We start from the raw sequence: 20,461 nt of genomic DNA, 5'->3' as shown, positions 1-20,461 counted from the left end.
ATCCCTTGAATATGTGATCCACTTCTTGGGTTGGTTTGTAATCCATGGGCTCTTGTCTATTCTAACCAGAGCGCTTTTTGTCTCTTTTGTGTGTCTTTTTTGCATTAATAATAAAAATACTTTGTTAATTATTGGGGTTTCCATTGTGGGGTTGATCGTGACCTTTATACACACTTCTTCCTCTTGGTCTCTAGTTTTGCAGTATTTTTGCACTTTGTCATTTGTTTCTACAGATAAAAAAAGCTGAAAGAAGTGACATGCTGCAGTTTTCAAAAAGGCAACAATTTTCCAATTCAGTCAAGGGGAAAAAATGCAAACTTGTACATGAAATTTCTGAAATCTCATAGCTTTTGCTGCTACTGTAAGAAGCAACTTATAATTTACATTAAAAAATTCTACAAAAACGCAACGTGTATACATAGTCTTACTCTCCTCCTAACTTCTATTTTATACTCTATTGTGTACATTCAATGAGCACCAAAAATAAGATTTTTTTAATATTTAGTAGGAGGGGGACATAAAGATAATAATAAGATCTTCATATACAATATATTTTATCCCTTTCTCTTGAAAAGAAAAAAAAAGACATTATGTGTAATGATAATGCAATTAGCTTGATTGATAAGTGCATATCCCAACAACAACATAGATCACCCAGAATCTGAAGCTGTTAAGATATTGCCATCAAGATGTGGTACGGTAATTGACATTGAATTTCTCCTATGAATTACGTTATTAGAAAAAAGAATAATAATATGATGATTTATATTTGATTTTATGCTTTAGTTTTGTTTTATTCTGCTAAAATAATATGTTCTGATGTAATAATAATAATAATAAATTTTATTTCTATAGCGCTGACATATTCCGCAGCACTTTATATTTCAGAGGGGATTTGTACAGACAATAGACATTACAGCATAACAATAATCATATAGATTATAACAAATACCAAGAGGAATGAGGGCCCTGCTCGCAAGCTTACAGTCTATGAGAAAAGAGGTAGACACGAAAGGTGGGTGGTAACAATTGTCCTGATTGTTTGGACCAGCCATAATGTTAAGTGTGTAACAATACAGACACAGAGGGCTAATGGATGCATAAAGCATGTGGGAACATGATGCAGGGAACCTGGTTATGGTAAAACTTTTGACTGTGCCACCCAGGGATAGATTAGGTTAATGTGTTGAGGCGGTAGGCCAGTCTGAATAAATGCATTTTCAGGGCACGCTTAAAATTGTGGGGATTGGGGACTAATCGTATTGACCTGGGAAGTGCATTCCAAAGAATTGGCGCAGCACGTGTAAAGTCTTGGAGATGGGAGTGGAAGGTTCTGATTATTGAGGATGCTAACCTCAGGTCATCAGCAGAACGTAGGGTGGTATACTGAAACAAGGGAGGAGATGTAGGGTGGTGCTGAGCCATGGAGGGCTTTGTGGGTGAGGGTAATAAGTTTATACTGAATTCTGGAGTGGATGAGTAGCCAGTGTAATGACTGGCACAAGGTAGAGGCATCGGTGTAACGACTGGTGAGGAATATGATCCTGGCTGCAGCATTCAAGACAGATTGGAGAGGGGAGAGTTTGGTAAGAGGGAGACCGATTAGAAGAGAGTTACAATAGTCGAGACGAGAATGAATAAGAGAAACAGTAAGAGTTTTGGCGGAGTCAAAAGTAAGAAAAGGTCGAATTCTAGAAATGTTTTTGAGGGGCAGATGACAAGAGCGAGCCAGTGATCGAATGTGGGAGGGCAAAGGAAAGCTCAAGTATGACCCCAAGACAGCGGGCATGTTGCTGGGGAGTAATAGTGGAACCACACACCAAAATGGCAATGTCGGGTATAGGTACATTAGTAGCGGGAGGAAACACAAGGAGTTCAGTCTTTGACAGGTTCAGATATAGTGAGGACATGATGTTAGACACAGCGTTTAGACAATCGCTGGTGTTTTCTAGAAAGGCAGGCATGATGTCACGAGAATAAGCGTATAATTGGGTGTCGTCAGCAGAGAGATGGTACTGGAAACCAAATCTACTGATTGTTTGACCAATAGGGGCAGTGTACAAAGAGAAGAGGAGGGGGCCTAGGACTGATCCTTGAGGAACCCCAACAGTAAGGGGAAGGTGAGAGGAGGAGGAACCGGCAAAAGATACAGTAAAGGAGCGGTCAGAGAGATAGGAGGAGAACCAGGAGAGAAGGGTGTCCTTGAGGCCAATGGAACGAAGCATAGTGAGGAGGAGCTGATGATCCACACTGTCGAATGCTGCAGAGAGATCCAAGAGAATTAGCATGGAGTAATGACCATTTGATATAGCTGTTAGTAGATCATTAGAGACTTTAGTGCGGGCAGTTTCAGTAGAGTGTAAAGAGCGGAAACCGGATTGGAGAGGGTCGAGAAGAGAGTTATCAAAGAGATAGTGGATAAGACGGGAGTGGACCAGGCGTTCCAGGAGTTTAGAGATGAAGGGAAGATTAGAGACAGTCTATAGTTAGCGTCACAGTTTTGGACAAGGGATGGTTTTTTAAGCAGTGGATGTATGATGGCATGCTTAAATGAGGAGGGAAAGATACCATAAGAGATAGAGAGGTTAAATATTTTAGTTAGGTGAGGGGTGACAGCAGGGGAAAGGGACTGGAGGAGATGTGACAGAAATGGGTCACTGAGGCAAGTGTTTGGGTGAGAAGATGCATGGAGTCTGCTTACTTCTTCTTCTGTGACTGGTTCAAAATCAGAGAGTGAGCTAGATGCAGTGGGGGAGGGAGGACAGTGCATGGTATGAGGTGATTGGGAAATAATTTCCTGTCGGATCTGGTCAATTTTTTCTTTGAAGTAATTGGCCAGATTGTCAGCTCGGAGCTCCGTGGTTGGGGCCTGTATTCTTGGGTTGAGTAGAGGATGAAAAGTGTCAAAGAGACGTTTAGGGTTATTGGACAGTGAGGTGATGAGGGTGTTGAAATAGGTTTGTTTGGAGAGGTGAAGGGCAGTGTTGTATGTTCTAAGCATAAACTTAAAATAGATTAAATATTCGTGTAGATTGGATTTTCTCCACAGACGTTCGGCGCACCTGGAGCACCGCTGCAGGAAACGTGTTTGCACGGTGTGCCAGGGTTGTCGCCGTCTGTGTTTGTCATGTCCGCCATGTCTGTCATGTCCGCCATGTTTATTTTGCCTCATGACCCTGGGAGCGGTGTGCACGCACATCTCATGTCTGCTATCCTGCAGGTTCCCTAGAGCGGTGTGCACACTCACCTCATGACTGTTGAGCTGCGGGATGCCTGCGTTTCTGCTCTGCCTTCTGTGATCGTCTCGTCATGTCTAGAACCCCTGATCATGTGTCCTTCCTATGTTCCAGCGGAGGCTGGTTCTGCATTCATCTCTGCATGTCTGGAACTCTGATCATGTGATCTGCCTAGGTTTCAGCACTGGTTCCGCAATCATCTCTGCATGTCTGGAATCCTGATCATGTGACTGCTCCTTGTGATCCTGGAGGATCTGAACTGGAAGTTCTCCCCTGGTCCTGACCCGGAAGTGGAGGTGCTATGCCCTATATCAGACCGCCCCTTCCTATGCTCAGGGCCTGAGTATTGTGTTGCTTTCCTGCATGGCTGCTTGGTCTGCTGGGTCGCTCCCTCTATTCTGTGCCCTTGCACTTTGCTCTGTCGTGCATCTCTGCACACGGTCCGTGCTCGTACTCCGTCTCTTGTCCCGTGCCTTGTCTTATGTTTGTCCGTTGTGCCATGTTCGTCCTTGTCCTGCTTGGACTTGTAGTCCTTCTGTTATTCGCTGCCTTGCCTGTTTCTGCCATGTCTTGCCTTCGCAATACTCTGCATTGTGTTTTCTCCTCTGTTCTCTGTCTCTGCCTGTTATTCCTGCTCTCTGTTCTATGGTGCTCTCTAGCACGTTCCCTGGCTAGTCCCAAGGCTTTACCTTGGCCCGGCTCTGGGCTTTGGCCTACGCTCCGCTGCTAGCCCTGTTCCTGCTCTGACCTGACTGTGTTTCTGGCTATGCTTCCGTTCCGTGTCCCGTACTCTGGTCTTGCTCTGCCCTGTTTCTCGTCTTGCCTTGCTTTGCTGCATCGTGTGCCCTTTGCATGCGCCTGGCCTTCCTAGCCTCCTGTTTGTGCCTCAGCCATGCTCGCCCTAGCCGTGTCTGCCTGCTTGTGCCTCAGCCGTGCTCGTCGGTCAGTGACAGCTGTGTCGCCTGCCATGACTCAGCCAGGTTCGCTGGAGTCTTGCCCGTCTGTCAGTGCCGCAGCCCAATCAGCTAGCCAGTGCCCCAGCCGTGCTCTCTGTGCTCCCTTGCACTTCATGCTGTTTCCGCACTGTGCTCTCCGTGCTCTCTAAAGCACGCGCAGGCCCTCGCCTGCCCATGGCATAAGTCCCCATGCTTCTGTAAAAGTACACGCAGGCTTTGCCATGTCCCCTGTCGTGCCCTCTTGCACGCACAGGCCCTAACCCTGTCCTTGTACCTGACCCTGGCGTGCCTCTCTGCACATGCAGGACTCTGCCTCGCCTGACCCTGGCTGCACGCGCAGGCCTCCGTCCTTGTACCTGTCATTGGCATGCCCCTCGGCATGCACAGGCCTCCGTCCTGCGAACCTAATCCTGGCGTGTCTCCAAGCACGCACACTGCCTTGAACCCTGGCATGGTTCCAAGCATGCACCCCGCCTTGAACCCTGGCTTGCCTGCCGGATTCCCGAAACCTGCCGACCGCTGCCAGAGGCCCGGAACCAGATGACTGCGACCTGATGTCCGCAGCCTGATGCCTGGACCCTGTCGGTCGTTGCCAGTAGTCTGGAGTCCGATGCCATTGCACCCCGTCTTGGATCCTGGCGTGTCCTTGCACGCACCCTGCCTTGGACTCTGGCGTGTCTTTCGGCGCGCACCTTGTCTTGGACTCTGGCGTGTCCTAGCATGCATCCCTCCTAGGAACTCTGGTGTGATCCCTAACACGCACCCTGCCTTGGACCCTGGTATGTCTTCCAGCACGTGCTTTGTGTGGAATATTTGGCGTGCCCTTGCACGCACCATGCCGTGTTTCACTGTTTGAGCCCTGCACCTGATTCCCTGTTTCTGCCTTGCACCTGAATAAAGTGTGAAACCACGTTTTGCTGAAGAAACCATGTGACTTCGTTTTATGTTTGGTATCCTGTCCGTCCTGTTGCCAGACGCGCAATAGTGTCTCCCTGAGCCGGCCGTCTGGTCCAGCTGCCGTGGTGGCTCACCCCCTTGGTCTTGCCCCTGACACTCCCTGTACAGGGGGTGGGTTCTCACTAGGTCAGCTCGCCCTAGGTGAGTGGGTGCCACGGCCCAGAGGATCCACTCATTCAAGAAAAACGACTCAGCGTAAGCTGAAGCTCGCCACAGTGTTGTGGTGTTCTATTTATAGGGGGTGAAAATTCATCCAGGGCACTTTGAAGTGTTTCATTGTAATGCTTCAATGCAGAATCAGGACAGGAGAGGGAGGAGATAGGGGCCAATGAAGACTGCAAGTTCTTCATAAGTTTCTGGGTGTTAATGGCCTGTATGTTTCTATAAGTCTGGACAGTGGGGGTGACCTGAGCAGCCTGGCAGTTCTTGATAGAGAATGAAAGAAGATTGTGGTCAGAGAGCGGGAGAGGGGAGTTTGCAAAATCATCCACTGCACAAAGCCGAGAGAAGACCAAGTCGAGGGAGTTTCCATCTTCATGCGTTGGAGAATTAGTAAGCTGCGAAAGGCCAAACGAGGAGGTTAGAGATAAAAGGTGAGTAGCAGTTGGGGAGAGGGGAAGAGCAATGGGGATGTTGAAATCTCCCATGATGAGGGTAGGGATGTCACAGGAGAGAAAATGTGGAAGCCAAGTGGCAAAATGATCCAGGAACTGTTGACAAGGGCCGGGAGGATGATACACCACCGCCACTCGCATAGAGAAGGGGGTGTAGAGTCTGATGGCATGGACCTCAAAAGAAGGGAAGACTAGTGAGGGTAGTTGAGGGATAACCTGAAAGGTACATTTTGGTGATAGGAGCAGACCGACGCCTCCACCTGCTCTATTGTCTGATCTTGGGGTATGAGAGAAGTGTAGTCCCCTGTATGAAAGAGCAGCAGCAGCGGTAGTGTCTGACTGCTGGATCCAGGTTTCAGTAAGAGCCAGAAGGTTAAGAGAATTAGAAAGGAAAAAGTCATGAATGAAGGAGAGCTTGTTACACACTGAGCGAGAATTCCAAAGTGCACAATGAAGAGACAGATGGCATGCAGGGAATATTAATAAGATTAGAGGGGTTTCTGAGTGTAGCAGTTGGGGGGTTTGACTTTCTGTAATATGGGGGACCAGGGTTTGGAGCAATGTCTCCTGCAACTAGGAGGGGGATAGAAAGAGTGAGCAGATGGTTAAGTGATCTGTGAGAGCATCTCTTATGTTGAATGGTGGGACTGACTGGATCTGTGCAATTCAACAATGTAAAAAGAGCGTGAGTGCTATACATAGGAGAGGAAAGGAGCGAGGGGCCGATATGGAGTGTAGAGAGTTAATGCCAGGGTGGTGGATGTGTGTGAATGCAGCGGCCAGGATATAAATTACACAAATGCATATGGTATATATTTGTTGCTGAATCTCCTTTTGCCGGTTGCTCTGTCTTCAGAATATTCCTGAGTACTGACATAGCCTTTTTGAAGCCTAGCGTCTTCAAGGCCTTTTTCACTGTCAATTTGTTGGCTCTTATTTTTGATTCTGTTATGAATGAGTCACCGTAGGAGGCAAAAACAGAAATGCTAGCTAAGTCCAGAAAACCAGAGAAGTTGGCAGCTATCGGATTGCAGACCCCTGAACCTATCAACACAACTAGCAGTAGCCGTGGGGGGTTCCTACGATGCCCTAGACCCCTCGATCACAGCCGGAGGACTATATAGCCTAAAGACAGAAAGGGAAATCTAAACTGCCCCAGAGCAGACCGCAAAGCAAAAGGCAGCCCCCAACATATAATGACGGTGAAGCAAGAAGAAAGAACACTAACACAGACAGAAAGATAGATTGAGCAAAGACGGGGCCCAAGCTAACTAGATAGGAAAGGACAGGAAGGCTGCTGTCTGCAATCCGTGAAAAACCCTATGAAAATAAGAGCCAACAAACTGACAGTGAAAAAGGCCCTGAAGACGCTAGGCTTCAAAAAGGCTATGTTAGTACTCAGGAATATTCTGAAGACAGAGCAACCGGCAAAAGGAGATTCAGCTCACCCCAGCAGGGAATGGCAGAATCCAGAAAAGCAAGGCAAACAAAAACAAAACACAAATGCTAACAGGCAAAGCAGAAAACTTAGCTTTAGAGGAGCAGGAATCAGACTGGTCTCCTAGAAGTCCACAGAGAAATCACCCGCAGGGCAGAAGGGTGTTGGCAGCTTTATATCCAGTCCGTGACTCCACTCAGCCAGTCATCATCATTAGGCTCAGGTGCCTGATAATCAGGCTCATTACCTTCCTTTACCAGAATAGGGAGTTCACCAGACCTCAGTGACGAAGGGGAAAATGAACTCACAACACTGAGTACTGGGCTCTAAAGCCCTCTCTGAATACAACAGTGGTTGAGTGTTGGAATATGTTTGGTGCAACAACTCCATTCCTGTCTATGAGTGTTTAGTTGCTAGATTTGTATGCTGTTCATAAAGTTAGAACAGAAAAAAACTCCCAGAGGCTCACACAGGGAGAGAATGTGACTGTATTTCCTGTTTTTCCTGTCTGTGTATGAGAGAAGCAGCCTGCTGTAGATGCTGCACAGATAGAGACACACAAATGATTTATTCCTGATCTATTAAGCTTATCATATATTGTACCTGTTTGTTCCTGAATAAAGAAGCTCTGTTGTCACACGCTTGGAGAGTATCCTGAATAATCCGCTGCCAACATTGAGCGCAGTGCCCTTTCAATAGTTTGTCAATGAGACTGTCAAGAAAGTGCTGAGCAGTGTACTCCTGTCTCCTGCAGTCCTATAAACAAGGCATAGAGCTGAAGAGCGCATGCTCATCCTCTCCTTCATACATATGGGGCTGATCGGAATCCTGTCCCCAGGATAACTTGGGGTCCTTGAAGTCAGAACCCCACTGATCAGCAAGTTATTGCTTATTCTGTAGACAGGTAATTCATGCAAACCTTGGTACAAACCCTTTAACTTATTTCACTGTATTGGCCAATAAACTTCAAAATATTAAAATAAATTGTACAGTATTTAACTCGACTTATAATGGAAACAACATTGCACTTCTGTATCCATCACAAGACCAATATTGTGGACATCTGAAAGACTCCAATGATTTACAAGGGGCACGTGGGGGTCTATTGTATTTTCTGATATTTTGATGGGAAGAATTATGCTACATCTAACACTATTTTTAATGTCTGACCTGCTGAAATTTCCAATATGTAAGTCACTCTGCTTGCTACATACACTGGTTATAGATAGTATTCACAGTATCACCATATAAGCCAGATTCCCGGGGACCGAAGTGCTGGGGCCGGCCCTTTAATTTCTTATCACTCTTCAAGCACGCACACTCAGCATTCACCACAGGATGCTGCAGCCCATGCAATAGAAGATTACATTGGTCAGGACGTACTTTGTGGGTGGCGTTAGCGTGCAATGCACTTCTGTTCCACAGAAGACAGCAGCGTTGTGTATGCCCCAACTCAGTGTCTCCATGGATGGATATGCCCAAGCCCAGCCTTTCCAGTGATGTGTATGCCCCAGCCTCTGTGTCTCCTGTGATGTGTAAACCCCAGCCAAGGTGATTTTTGTCATGTGCATGCACCAGCCCCGGTGACTCCTGTCATTTGTATGCCCCAGCACAGGTGTCTGCTGTCATGTGTATGCCCCAGCGTCTCCTGTCATATTTATGCCATGGTGTCTCTTGTCTGATGTATAAACAGCAGCCTGAGTGTCTCCTGTGTGATGTACAAACAACAGCATCAGTGTCTCTTGTGTGATGTATAAACAGCAGTCTCAGTGTCTCTTGTGTGATGTATGTACAGCAGTCTCACCGTCTCCTGTGCTATGTATGCACAGCAGTCTCCATGTCTCCTGTATGATGTGTGTGTGTGCATATATATATATATATATATATATAGCAGTCTCAGTGTCTCCTGTGTGATGTATGTAAAGCAGTCTCAGCATCTCCTGCGTGATGTACAGTAAATACAGCTGTCTCGGTGTTCCCTCTGCACTCTGTACAGCAGCTCTTACAATGCTTTAGTTCTATATAATGTGAGCAGTGATGAATTTCTCAGTGTGAGGAGACATGCAGTGTAATATACATTTGTGTATGTTACAACTTACTGCTTTGAGTTCTTTATAAAACGTATCGCAAAGAGTCGCTTGCGCTCCAGACTGATGTAAACCTGGTAAAGCTGGTACGAGTAGAAACATCATCCATACCACCTAACATTGTACCTCACCAAACAGAAGCAGCCCCAGCCATCATATTAGGGGTGAGTTAATTTGACCAAATACAGCAGAGTAATTTTTAAGTTGATCATTTTGTACAGCCCCCGAAGAATGGTATAAATATCCAAATGGCCCTTGGCAGAAAAAAGGTTCCCCACCCCTGGTGTAGACCATTGCAGACAGCTTCACAGATTTTATTTCTAAGTGAAATAATGCTAGAAATCAGCTATGAATGAAAAAGAGATTATGATTTTCCATGCATAGGGTACTTACTGTACTTACTGTATTTGCTGCAGAAATGTCTGCATCAAAAACATGTGCATTGGCAGGAAAACGCTGAATAAAACGTGCTTTTATGATGTGTTCTTTACCAGACATTATGAAAAACACTGCAAAATGCTGAAAAAATTGTCAGGCTCCAGATTTGAAACTGCATCAAATCTGCAAGGAAAAAATAATGATATCAGAAATCTCATTCACTTCAAATTCTTCAGTTTTTGTGACAAAACTGCATGAAAAAAATGCCACAAAAATGAAGTAAATACTTAATATGTGCATATATCACTTTTTTGTTGTATATACTGTATATATATATTTATTATATTCTATGTGTATCAACTGTATGGTAGCGCTCACTGAGTGCATTGGGGAATGCCCGCTTGGCAGCGCTATAACATACAGGAAGACTCAATTTCCTTAAAAGTTATCCTGGGTTTATTGCTCCATATCCCCAGCAACACAAACACAGAGTAGCCAGCCTTTAGGTCCCGCAACATAAAACAATAATGTCCATAAACAGGGCTTTGCTCCCCTCAGAACCTGTTCACACACAGGGCCAGGGCAATGTCCGTTAAACGTTCAGTTCCATAGGACAGTACAGTCTCTTACTGACCGAGGTCCGACCGTCCACTCTGGAGGTATCTCACAGACCTCGTTCCTCTGGTTCAGGAAAGCCAGCACTGCTTCCTCCGGCTGTGCGATATCCAGCAAGCAGAGTTGGCCTGAAGCCACACACACAAGAGGCCTTCTACCTCCCAAGTCACAGATAACTCTGTAGTGACCCACCTGGACACATGGAAATCTGTGCATAATCCAGACTCCCCACACTCACTCATGTGCTAAACACACCTTCATTATGTAGCTGTAACCCCACCCCCAGGTGAGGTATGGATCACATGGCTGGTCACCTGGTCATGACCTCACAGCAGGTCCTGAAAATACCTGCAGTTTCTGAAGGAAAACAGGGGTACAGCCAGCACCCTCACCCAAAGGTGAGGTCATATGGGTAGCCTGACCCTCCCATCTCTCATAGCTACCCGCAACCCAGACCCAGGTGCACTAACCATTATCTTAGTGCTCATGTGCACTAATAATAAAACACTCCTTGTTGCATCTCAGGGAGCATCCATCCCTGTGACATATATCGGCCATTCACAACCCTGCCTGTTATGAGCTCATTTTCTGCTCCACCAGTTGAGAGTTCCCCTTCCGTTCTCCCTCTGGTGGTGACGGGAGGTGGTGAGGTTGGTTTGAGTGGTAGTGATCTGCCACCTGGTGAGGAAGATAGTGATTGGATCTCTGGAGTATCAGACTGGATATAAGACAGCCGACGCCCTATCCTGTTGCTGGTGATTCAGTCTGTTTCTCAGGTCTAGGACTCAGCTCTGTTCCAGTCTTCTAAAGATAAGTTTGTTTTTTGCTAATGTTCACACTTGCTCTTGCTGGTCTTTTCAGTTTTTTGTGTGGTCAGCCAGCCCGGCTGGGCTGTGCTGAATTTCCACTCTTATTTGCCAAATTGCCTTTTTTTGTCCCTTATTAGATTGGCCTCTTTTTGCTCTGTCTCAGAATGTTTCAGAGTGCTGATATAGTGGGAGAAGTCTAGTGACTTCAGGGTTAATTTTGCTATCTGCTGTGTTGGACATTTTGTAGGGTTTTTTGGCAGACTGCAGACAGTGTCTTTCCTTTCCTGTCCTTTCTAGTTAGTCTGGCCCCATCGTTTGCTCAGCCTATTTTACTGCCTTTGTGTTTTCATCTTTTTTCACCGTCAATACATGTGGGGGGCTGTCTCTCCTTTGGGGTCTGCTCTGGGGCAGTTAGTTTTCCCCTTTTCCTGCTTTAGGCTTATTTAGGTTCTCCGGTTGTGACGAGGCGTCTAGGACCACCGTAGGAACGCTCCACGACTGCTGCTAGTTACGTGTTAGGATCAGGGGTCTGCAGTCTGCATAGTTACCAACCTCTTTGGTTTTCTGAGACTTAGCTTGTGTTGTTTTTTATTTCCTCCTCGGCTACCCGATCATAACAGAATCACCAGCCATACCGCAGATTCTAGGGTACTCAAAAGCAGGAGAAAAAAAAGTGTCAGAATTTTTTTTTTTTTTATATATATATGCATTTTTTCCTCTTTTTCTCTGGGGCCGTAGGAGGATTTTTTCCTTAATGGAGATTAAGTAATTGTCTGATCGTGTGGAGCAGCTCGCTGCTGAAGTGCAGGGAATTTCCGCCTATCTCGCTCAATCACATGCTGTTGAACCCAAAATCCCCACTCCTGATGTGTTTTCTGGGGATCGGTCTAAATTTTTGAATTTTAAGAATAATTGTAAATTATTTCTTGCCTTGAAGCCTAACTCATCGGGAAGCTCTGCGCAGCAGGTTAAAATTGTCATCTCCTTGCTGTGCGGCAATCCCCAGGATTGGGCGTTTTCTCTGACACCTGAAAATCCTATTCTGACAAACGTGGATGCATTTTTTCAGGCCTTGGAGTTGTTGTATGATGAACCTAATTCCGATGATCAAGCTGAGAGAACCCTGTTGACATTAAACCAGGGTCAGGATCCTGCAGAGTTATATTGTCAAAAATTCCGAAAGTGGGCGGTCCTTACTACATGGAATGATAGTGCATTGGCAGCCCTCTTTTGGAAAGGTTCATCAGAGACCGTAAAAGATATTATGGTGGGATTTCCTGTTCCCTCTGGTCTGGATGGCTCTATGGCATTAGCCATTCAAGTTGATTGGCATTTACGTGAACGTAAAAACACACGGGAGGCGCTGCCACCTTTTGAACAAATTTCTGAACCTATGCAATGTGATGTTTTGTCTAGGGCGCAACGGCGGGAGTTTAGAAGACGTAATAAGCTGTGTTTTTTCTGTGGATACGCCTCTCATACTATTTCTGTCTGCCCCAAAGGAGAGAAACGTTTCACACACACATTTGCTGTGGGCAGTATACAATCTAAGTTCCTTTTGGCAATTACTCTGATCTGCTCCTTGTCTACATTTTCCACTAAGGCTTTTGTGGATTCAGAAGCAGCTCTGAATCTGATGGATTTGGACTTTGCTAAACATTGTGGTTTGTCCATGACGCCTCTGCAGACGCCTATCCCTTTGAGGGGTATTGATGCCACTCCGTTGGCGGAGAATAAACCTCAGTTTTGGACCCAGGTGATAATGTGAGTTGCCCCTGACCACCAGGAAAATTGTAAATTTTTGGTGCTGCATAATTTGCATGACACTATTGTTCTGGGGTTCCCCTGGTTGCAAACTCATAACCCAGACCCAGTTTTGGATTGGAAATCTGTGTCTGTGGTGAGTTGGGGTTGTCAGTGTGTTCTTAGGGATGCTCCTGTTTTCTCCACCTCTCCTCAGTCTCATGATGTTCCTGATTATCTGGCTGAATTCTCTGATGTATTTAGTGAGAGTAAGTCTGCGTCTTTGCCCCCTCATAGGAGTTATGACTGTGCAATTGAGTTGATGCCTGGGTGTAAATTTCCCAAGGGTCGGCTTTTTAACTTATCTGTACCCGAACATGATGCTATGCGATCCTATATTAAGGAGTCATTGGAGAAGGGTCATATTAGACCATCCTCGTCACCTTTAGGTGCTGGTTTTTTTTTGTGGCCAAGAAAGATGGTTCATTAAGACCGTGTATTGATTATCGTTCCCTTAACAAGATGACGATTAAATATCAGTACCCGTTACCTCTGATGTCTGATTTATTCTCCAGAGTTAAGAGTGTCTGCTGGTTTACTAAGCTTGACCTCAGGGGGGCGTATAATCTTATTCGCATCAAGTACGGGGATGAATGGAAGACGGCGTTTAATACTCCGGAGGGACATTTTGAGTACCTGGTGATGCCTTTTGGGCTCTCCAATGCCCCTTCTGTCTTCCAGTCCTTTATGAATTATATTTTTCGAGACTTCGTGGATAAGCTTTTGATCATCTATCTGGATGATATTTTGATCTTTTCTAATGATTGGGATTCCAATGTGGAACATTTCCGGACCGTGTTTCGGATTTTGAGGGAGAATTCCCTGTTTGTTAAGGGATCGAAATGTCTCTTTGGTGTACAGAGGATTTCATTTTTGGGATTTATCTTATCTACATCGACTATTGAAATGGACCCGGCCAGGTACAGGCCATTTATGATTGGGTTCAGCCTACTTCTTTGAAGGCTCTTCAGAAGTTTTGGGGTTTTGCTAATTTCTATCGTAAATTTATAGGTAATTTTTCTAGTATTGTCAAACCACTGACTGATCTGACCAAGAAGGGAGCTGATGTGCTGAATTGGTCTCCTGAGGCTGTCTCAGCATTTCAGGAGCTTAAGCGGAGGTTTACTTCAGCTCCAGTTTTATGGCAACCTGATGTCTCACTTCCATTTCAAGAGGAGGTAGACGCTTCTGAGATTGGTGCAGGGGCTGTTTTGTCCCAAAAAGACCCTGTGACTTCTAAGATGAATCCCTGCGCCTTCTTTTCTCGAAAGTTCTCCCCATCTGAACGCAACTATGACGTAGGGAATCGGGAATTGTTGGCCATGAAATGGGCATTTGAGGAGTGGAGACATTGGTTGGAGGGAGCTAGACATCAATTTGTGGTCCTCACCGATCACAAGAATCTGACTTATCTGGAGTCGGCTAAACACTTGAATCCTAGACAGGCTAGATGGGCCTTGTTTTTCACTCGTTTTAATTTTGTGGTCTCTTTTTTTCCGGGTACTAAGAATGTTAAGGCAGACGCCCTTTCCAGCAGTTTCTTTGCTGATTCTCTTAATGTGACCGAGCCTACTACTATCCTAGGTGAGGGGGTAGTTCTTTCTGCCATTTTGCCCGATTTGAGACGCGCCCTGGAGGAATTTCAGGAGGATAAACCTGAGCGTTGCCCTATGGGAAGATTGTATGTTCCGGACCAGTGGAGAAAGAGAGTGATGTCTGAAGTCCATTGCTCCGCATTGGCTGGTCATCCAGGTATATTTGGTACCAGAGATTTGGTGAGTCGGTCGTTTTGGTGGCCTGCCTTATCTCGTGATGTCAGGATTTTTGTACAGTCCTGTGGGACTTGTTCTCAGTCTAAACCCTGTTCTCATTCTAGTGGGTTGCTGATGCCCCTGCCGGTGCCCAAGAGGCCATGGACCCATATCTCAATGGATTTTATTTCTGATCTTCCTGTTTCTCAGAGAATGACTGTTATCTGGGTAATTTGTGATAGATTTTCGAAGATGGTCCATCTTGTACCACTCCCAAAGTTGCCATCTTCCGCTGAGTTGGTACCCTTGTTTTTTCAACAGGTGGTTTGGTTACACAGGATTCCTGAGAACATGTGTCCGATAGAGGGGTCCAGTTTGTTTCCAAATTTTGGAAAGCCTTTTGTTCCAATCTGGGAATTCAGTTATCCTTCTCCTCCGCGTTTCATCCCCAGACCAATGGGCAGACTGAGAGAACAAACCTGACCTTGGAGTCTTATTTAAGATGTTTTATATCTGCTGATCAAGATGATTGGGTCTCATTTTTGCCCTTGGCCGAATTTGCGCTGAACAATAGAGCTAGTTCTGCCACCTTGATGTCACCCTTTTTCTGTAATTTTTGGTTTCATCCTCGATTCTCTTCAGGGCAAGTAGAATCTTCGTCCTGCCCAGGTGTGGACACTGTGGTTGTGAGAATGCAGCCCATTTGGGACCAAGTGGTGGATAAATTGTCTCTCTCTCAGGAAAAGGCCCAGCGTTTTTCCAACCGGCATATACCATTGGTCCCCGGTTTAAAGTGGGTGATATGGTTTGGTTGTCGTCTAAGAATATTCCTATGAAGGTTGCATCTCCAAAATTTAAGCCAAGATTTATTGGACCTTATAGGATTTTGGAGATTCTTAATCCTGTTTCTTTTCGATTGGCTCTTCCAGTTACGTTCAAAATCCATAACGTATTTCACAAATCACTGTTGAAGAGGTTTGTTGAGCCAGTAGTTCCTGTGGTGGCACCTCCTGACCCTGTCTTGGTTAAAGGCAATATGGAATATGAGGTAGAGAAAATATTGGATTCTCGTTTGGTTAGACGGAGACTCCAGTATTTGGTCAAATGGAAGGGTTATGGCCAGGAGGATAATTCTTAGGTCTCTGCCTCTGATATTCATGCCAATAAATTGGTTTGTGCTTTTCACCGGGCCCATCCTGATCGGCCTGGTGGCATGGATGAGGGTTCGGTGACCCCTCCTCAAGGTACTGTTATGAGCTCATTTTCTGCTCTACCAGTTGAGAGTTCCCCTTCCGTTCTCCCACTGGTGGTGACGGGAGGGGGTGAGGTTGGTTTGAGTGGTAGTGATCTGCCACCTGGTGAGGAAGGTAGTGATTGGATCTCTGGAGTATCAGACTGGATATAAGACAGCCGACGCCCTATCCTGTTGCTGGTGATTCAGTCTGTTTCTCAGGTCTAGGACTCAGCTCTGTTCCAGTCTTCTAAAGATAAGTTTGTTTTTTGCTAATGTTCACACTTGCTCTTGCTGGTCTTTTCAGTTTTTTGTGCGGTCAGCCAGCCCGGCTGGGCTGTGCTGAATTTCCACTCTTATTTGCCAAATTGCCTTTTTTTTGTCCTTTATTAGATTGGCCTCTTTTTGCTCTGTCTCAGAATATTTCAGAGTGCTGATATAGTGGAAGAAGTCTAGTGACTTCAGGGTTAATTTTGCTATCAGTTGTGTTGGACATTTTGTAGGGTTTTTTGGCAGACTGCAGACAGTGTCTTTCCTTTCCTGTCCTTTCTAGTTAGTCTGTCCCCATCGTTTGCTCAGCCTATTTTACTGCCTTTGTGTTTTCATCTTTTTTCACCGTCAATACATGTGGGGGGCTGTCTCTCCTTTGGGGTCTGCTCTGGAGCAGTTAGTTTTCCCCTTTTCCTGCTTTAGGCTTATTTAGTTTCTCCGGTTGTGACGAGGCATCTAGGACCACCGTAGGAACGCTCCACGACTGCTGCTAGTTGCGTGTTAGGATCAGGGATCTGCAGTCTGCATAGTTACCAACCTCTTTGGTTTTCTGAGACTTAGCTTGTGTTGTTTTTTATTTCATCCTCGGCTACCCGTTCATAACACCTGCCAGTCACTGTTTCTGCATCACCACAGAGGGAATGCCTGTATGCATGACCTGGGGAGCCCATACAGCGCCCCCTAGCTGTCACAGGGGTCACTACATCACACAACCTGTGCTTTACTGGCTGTCATTTCTGCTGCAATATATCCAAATGGTAATCAACCATAATCAAGCATATTGCAGCCCCAGCTGCCAAATTATCCCAGACCAGCTCCCACAATCCCTCTCTCCTGATCCTGTAGTGTGGCCTATATATGTAGTATTTCCTAGGGGGAAGCACACAGTGTGGAGTGCAGCACGCAAGCATCCCATAAGCTAAGCATCACAGAAGCTAAGCATCAAGAAAACGGCAGTTATCCATGGCAGTTAATCAGGGCAGGAGTCAGGTAACCCACACTTTGCTCTCCCCTTTATCCATGTGCTATATTTCAATTTTCTTGTGCTCCCTTGCCATCCACATTCACCACCCCATCCCCCCTCCATCATGACTCATACACATCAACCCCTCTTATACTTCCCTCTCCCATGTACAGCTCCCATGCACTCCTCACCTTCCTGAGAAACGTCAGCCCATCTTGCCCAAACACATCGCAGATAAAAAACTACTTACAATTCCAACAACTATTTGCTCTTTATCTTCCTACTCCTACTGATTTCAGGGGACATCTCCCTCAACCATGGTCCACCATCCCCCAACCTCAACCCCTACCCTACCTCATATCGAAACAATAATAATCTTATTAATATTACTTGCACTCCCTCATCTCCATCTTTTAATTGTGCCCTCTGGAATCCACGGTTTGTAACAAGTTTCCTTTCCTGCATAACTACTTACTGAACAACTCTCTTAATCTGTTGGCCCTCACTGAAACCTGGATTCAGGATTCTGACACTGTCTCTCCTGCCGCCATTTCCTATGGTGGCTTGCAATTCTCTCATTCCCCAAGACCCACAAACAGACATGGTGGTGGAGTCGGCATACTCCTGTCCCCACAATGCACTTTCCAGGTCAACCCCCAGTTCCATCACTCTCATTCCCTTCTTTTGAGGTCCACACCATCAGGCTCTTCCGTCCCCTCTCCCTTAGAGTAGCGGTCATATACTGGCCCCTAGGCTCACCCACCCACTTCCTTGACCATTTCTCGGCCTGGCTACCTCACTTCATGTCCTCAGAACAACCAACTGTTAGGGCCCCATCACACACAGCGAGATCGCTAGCGAGATCGCTGATTTTGTGACGTATCAGCAATCTCTACAGCGATATCGCTGTGTGTGACAGGGATCAGCGACCGGCCCCCTGCCGGGTATCGCTAATTGTGCAGGATCGTCCTGGGCCATTTTTTGATCGTTGATCTCACCCTGGCCAGCACGCATCGCTGCGTGTGGCAGCGAGAGACCAGCGATCAGTGACGCTGGATGCTGGTTTCCAACGTAAACATCAGGTAACTAAGAGCCGCGCGGCTCTTGGATACCCGCTGTTTACCCTAGATACCAGCGCACGATGTTATCTAGGGTAAACATCGGGTATCTAAGAGACGCGCGGCTCTTAGTTGCCTGATGTTTACGTTGGAAACCAGCTTGCTCACTGGTCCTGATCGCTGGATGGGCTGTCTATGTGACAGCTCACCAGCGATCAGCCTAATGATGTCCCAGTGATCCCATCTATGTCGGATCGTTGGTGGGATCGCTGAGACATCGTTATGTGTAACGGGGCCTTTATCCTGGGAGACTTCAACATCCCCATTAACAGCCCTACTTCCACATCTGCATCCCAGCTTCTATCCACTAACCACCTCTCTAGGCCTCTTTCAACCTCTGAGACACACAAGGACGGTAACACCCTTAATCTGGTCTGCTCTGCTCTGTTCAATCTCCCACCTAAATAACTCATCGCTTCCACTCTCTGACCAAAACATTCTTTCCTTCACGCTCACAAATCCTCGCCCACCCCAGCTCACTCCTACCTACCACACAGTCAGAAATCTACAAGCCATTAACCCTCAGACACTTTCAGACTCCCTACACTCATCACTGTCCCCAATCTCCTCTTTTTCCTGTCCTGATCTGGCTGTTTGTCACTACAACAACACTCTTAGAAGCACCCGTGACCAAGTAGCTCCTGTCATGGTCACGTGTGACTGGACACACCGCCTCCAGCAGGGCGAATTTATATGACACACGTGACCCTGGATACACCGCCACCAGCAGGGCGAATTTAAATAATAGAACGTGCAGCCGGATACACCGCCTTCAGCAGGCGAATTTCAGTAGTACACGTATATCTGGATACACCGCCTCCAGCAGGGCGAATTTCAGAATAAAGGGGAAAACCAGGAAAACAATTACAATGGTGGCCCTGCGATAGGGAACGGGGACGTGGAGACCTCCTGCACTCCCCTGAGTCAGTGTCTCTATACTCCTAACGATCCCTAGGCCGGTTCCGCACTGGGCGCCGATCAGGATACCTGAAATCCCTAGCTCGCCCTGAATCAATCCCTTACTAGTGAAGTGGACGGTGCAGAAACTAATCCCACCACTGCACTAAAACACACATTGGGGAAAGTGACAAACAGGGAAACACCACTTAGTTTTGATCTGTTGCTAATGCTCCAAGCAGCAGAGTCCGACACCTGAGTGCATCTTTTCCTCCAACCGGATCCAACACCTGAGTGCAGCTTTACAGCAACAGAGTCCAGCAGCCGAGTGCAGCTTTCCAGCAACAGAGTCCAGCATCTGAGTGCAGCTTTCCAGCAACAGAGTCCAGCATCTGAGTGCAGCTTTCCAGCAACAGAGTCCAGCATCTGAGTGCAGCTCTCTTCCAGCAACAGAGTCGAGCATCTGAGTGCAGCTTTCACCATAGCTGCCACTCCACCAAGCTTTGCAAGAACTCCTCGCTGACACCATAGCTGCCACTCCACCATGCTTTACAAGAACTCCTCGCTGACACCATAGCTGCCACTCCTCCAAGCTTTGCAAGAACTACTCGCTGACACCAAAGCTGCCACTCCAGGATCCTGACTGAGCTGCCAGGAACTCTCTCTAGCTCCTTCCTTCACCAAGGATGGTTGGAAAACACCAATATCACCAACAGTGAGTGAGAACACCTGACACACCTTTATAGTTAGGAGCCAGAGTCTCACACCTGTTAGAGATTCCCGTGCAATAACGCTCACCACCACCGGGGGCAAACTAGAACAAAAGACACCACTGTGTAATAACCCTAATGGCCACCGGGGGCAAAACCAACTCCAAGCAACCAGCTCAAAGGAAAAAAAGGTTACTTATTCAAAACCTGTTATATCCAACCTGGATCATGACAGCTCCCCTCACCCTCAGAGCCTCCAAGCACAGAGTAAAACAGCCCTGGCTCACATCGCAAACTCGACTTCTCCAGCGATGCTCTAGGAGTGCTGAACGCCTATGGAGAAAAACCCACACACCAGAAGATTTCATCCACTTCAAATTTATGCTAAGAACCTATAACGCTGCCCTTCACCTCGCCAAACAGACCTACTTCACCACCCTAATCTCCTCACTAGCCAACAACCCCAAGAAACTTTTTGACACCTTTCACTCCCTCATCAGGCCGAAAGCACAAGCCTCTATCACAGACGTTTGTGTGATGACCTGGCCTCCCACTTTACAGAAAAAAATAGATAATATCTGTCAGGAAATCTGCTCCCAACCACCAAGTGCTGTGACTCCCATCCCT

At 46.5% G+C, this 20,461-nt stretch overlaps 1 protein-coding gene across 1 annotated transcript in view; it reads right to left on the bottom strand.

Moving 5' to 3' along the window:
* The window catches only part of MRPL45 (mitochondrial ribosomal protein L45), a 103,364-nt gene that overhangs the window by 66,155 nt on the left and 16,748 nt on the right, over positions 1-20,461 (bottom strand). The window lies entirely within an intron of this gene.

Source organism: Dendrobates tinctorius, unplaced genomic scaffold (genome assembly GCF_039654945.1).
Source record: "Dendrobates tinctorius isolate UK_male_01 unplaced genomic scaffold, ASM3965494v1 ptg000032l, whole genome shotgun sequence".
NCBI classification, from domain to species: domain Eukaryota; kingdom Metazoa; phylum Chordata; class Amphibia; order Anura; family Dendrobatidae; genus Dendrobates; species Dendrobates tinctorius.
The sequence above is the reverse complement of the archived record's forward strand: the minus strand, read 5'-3'. Positions and strand labels throughout refer to the sequence as shown.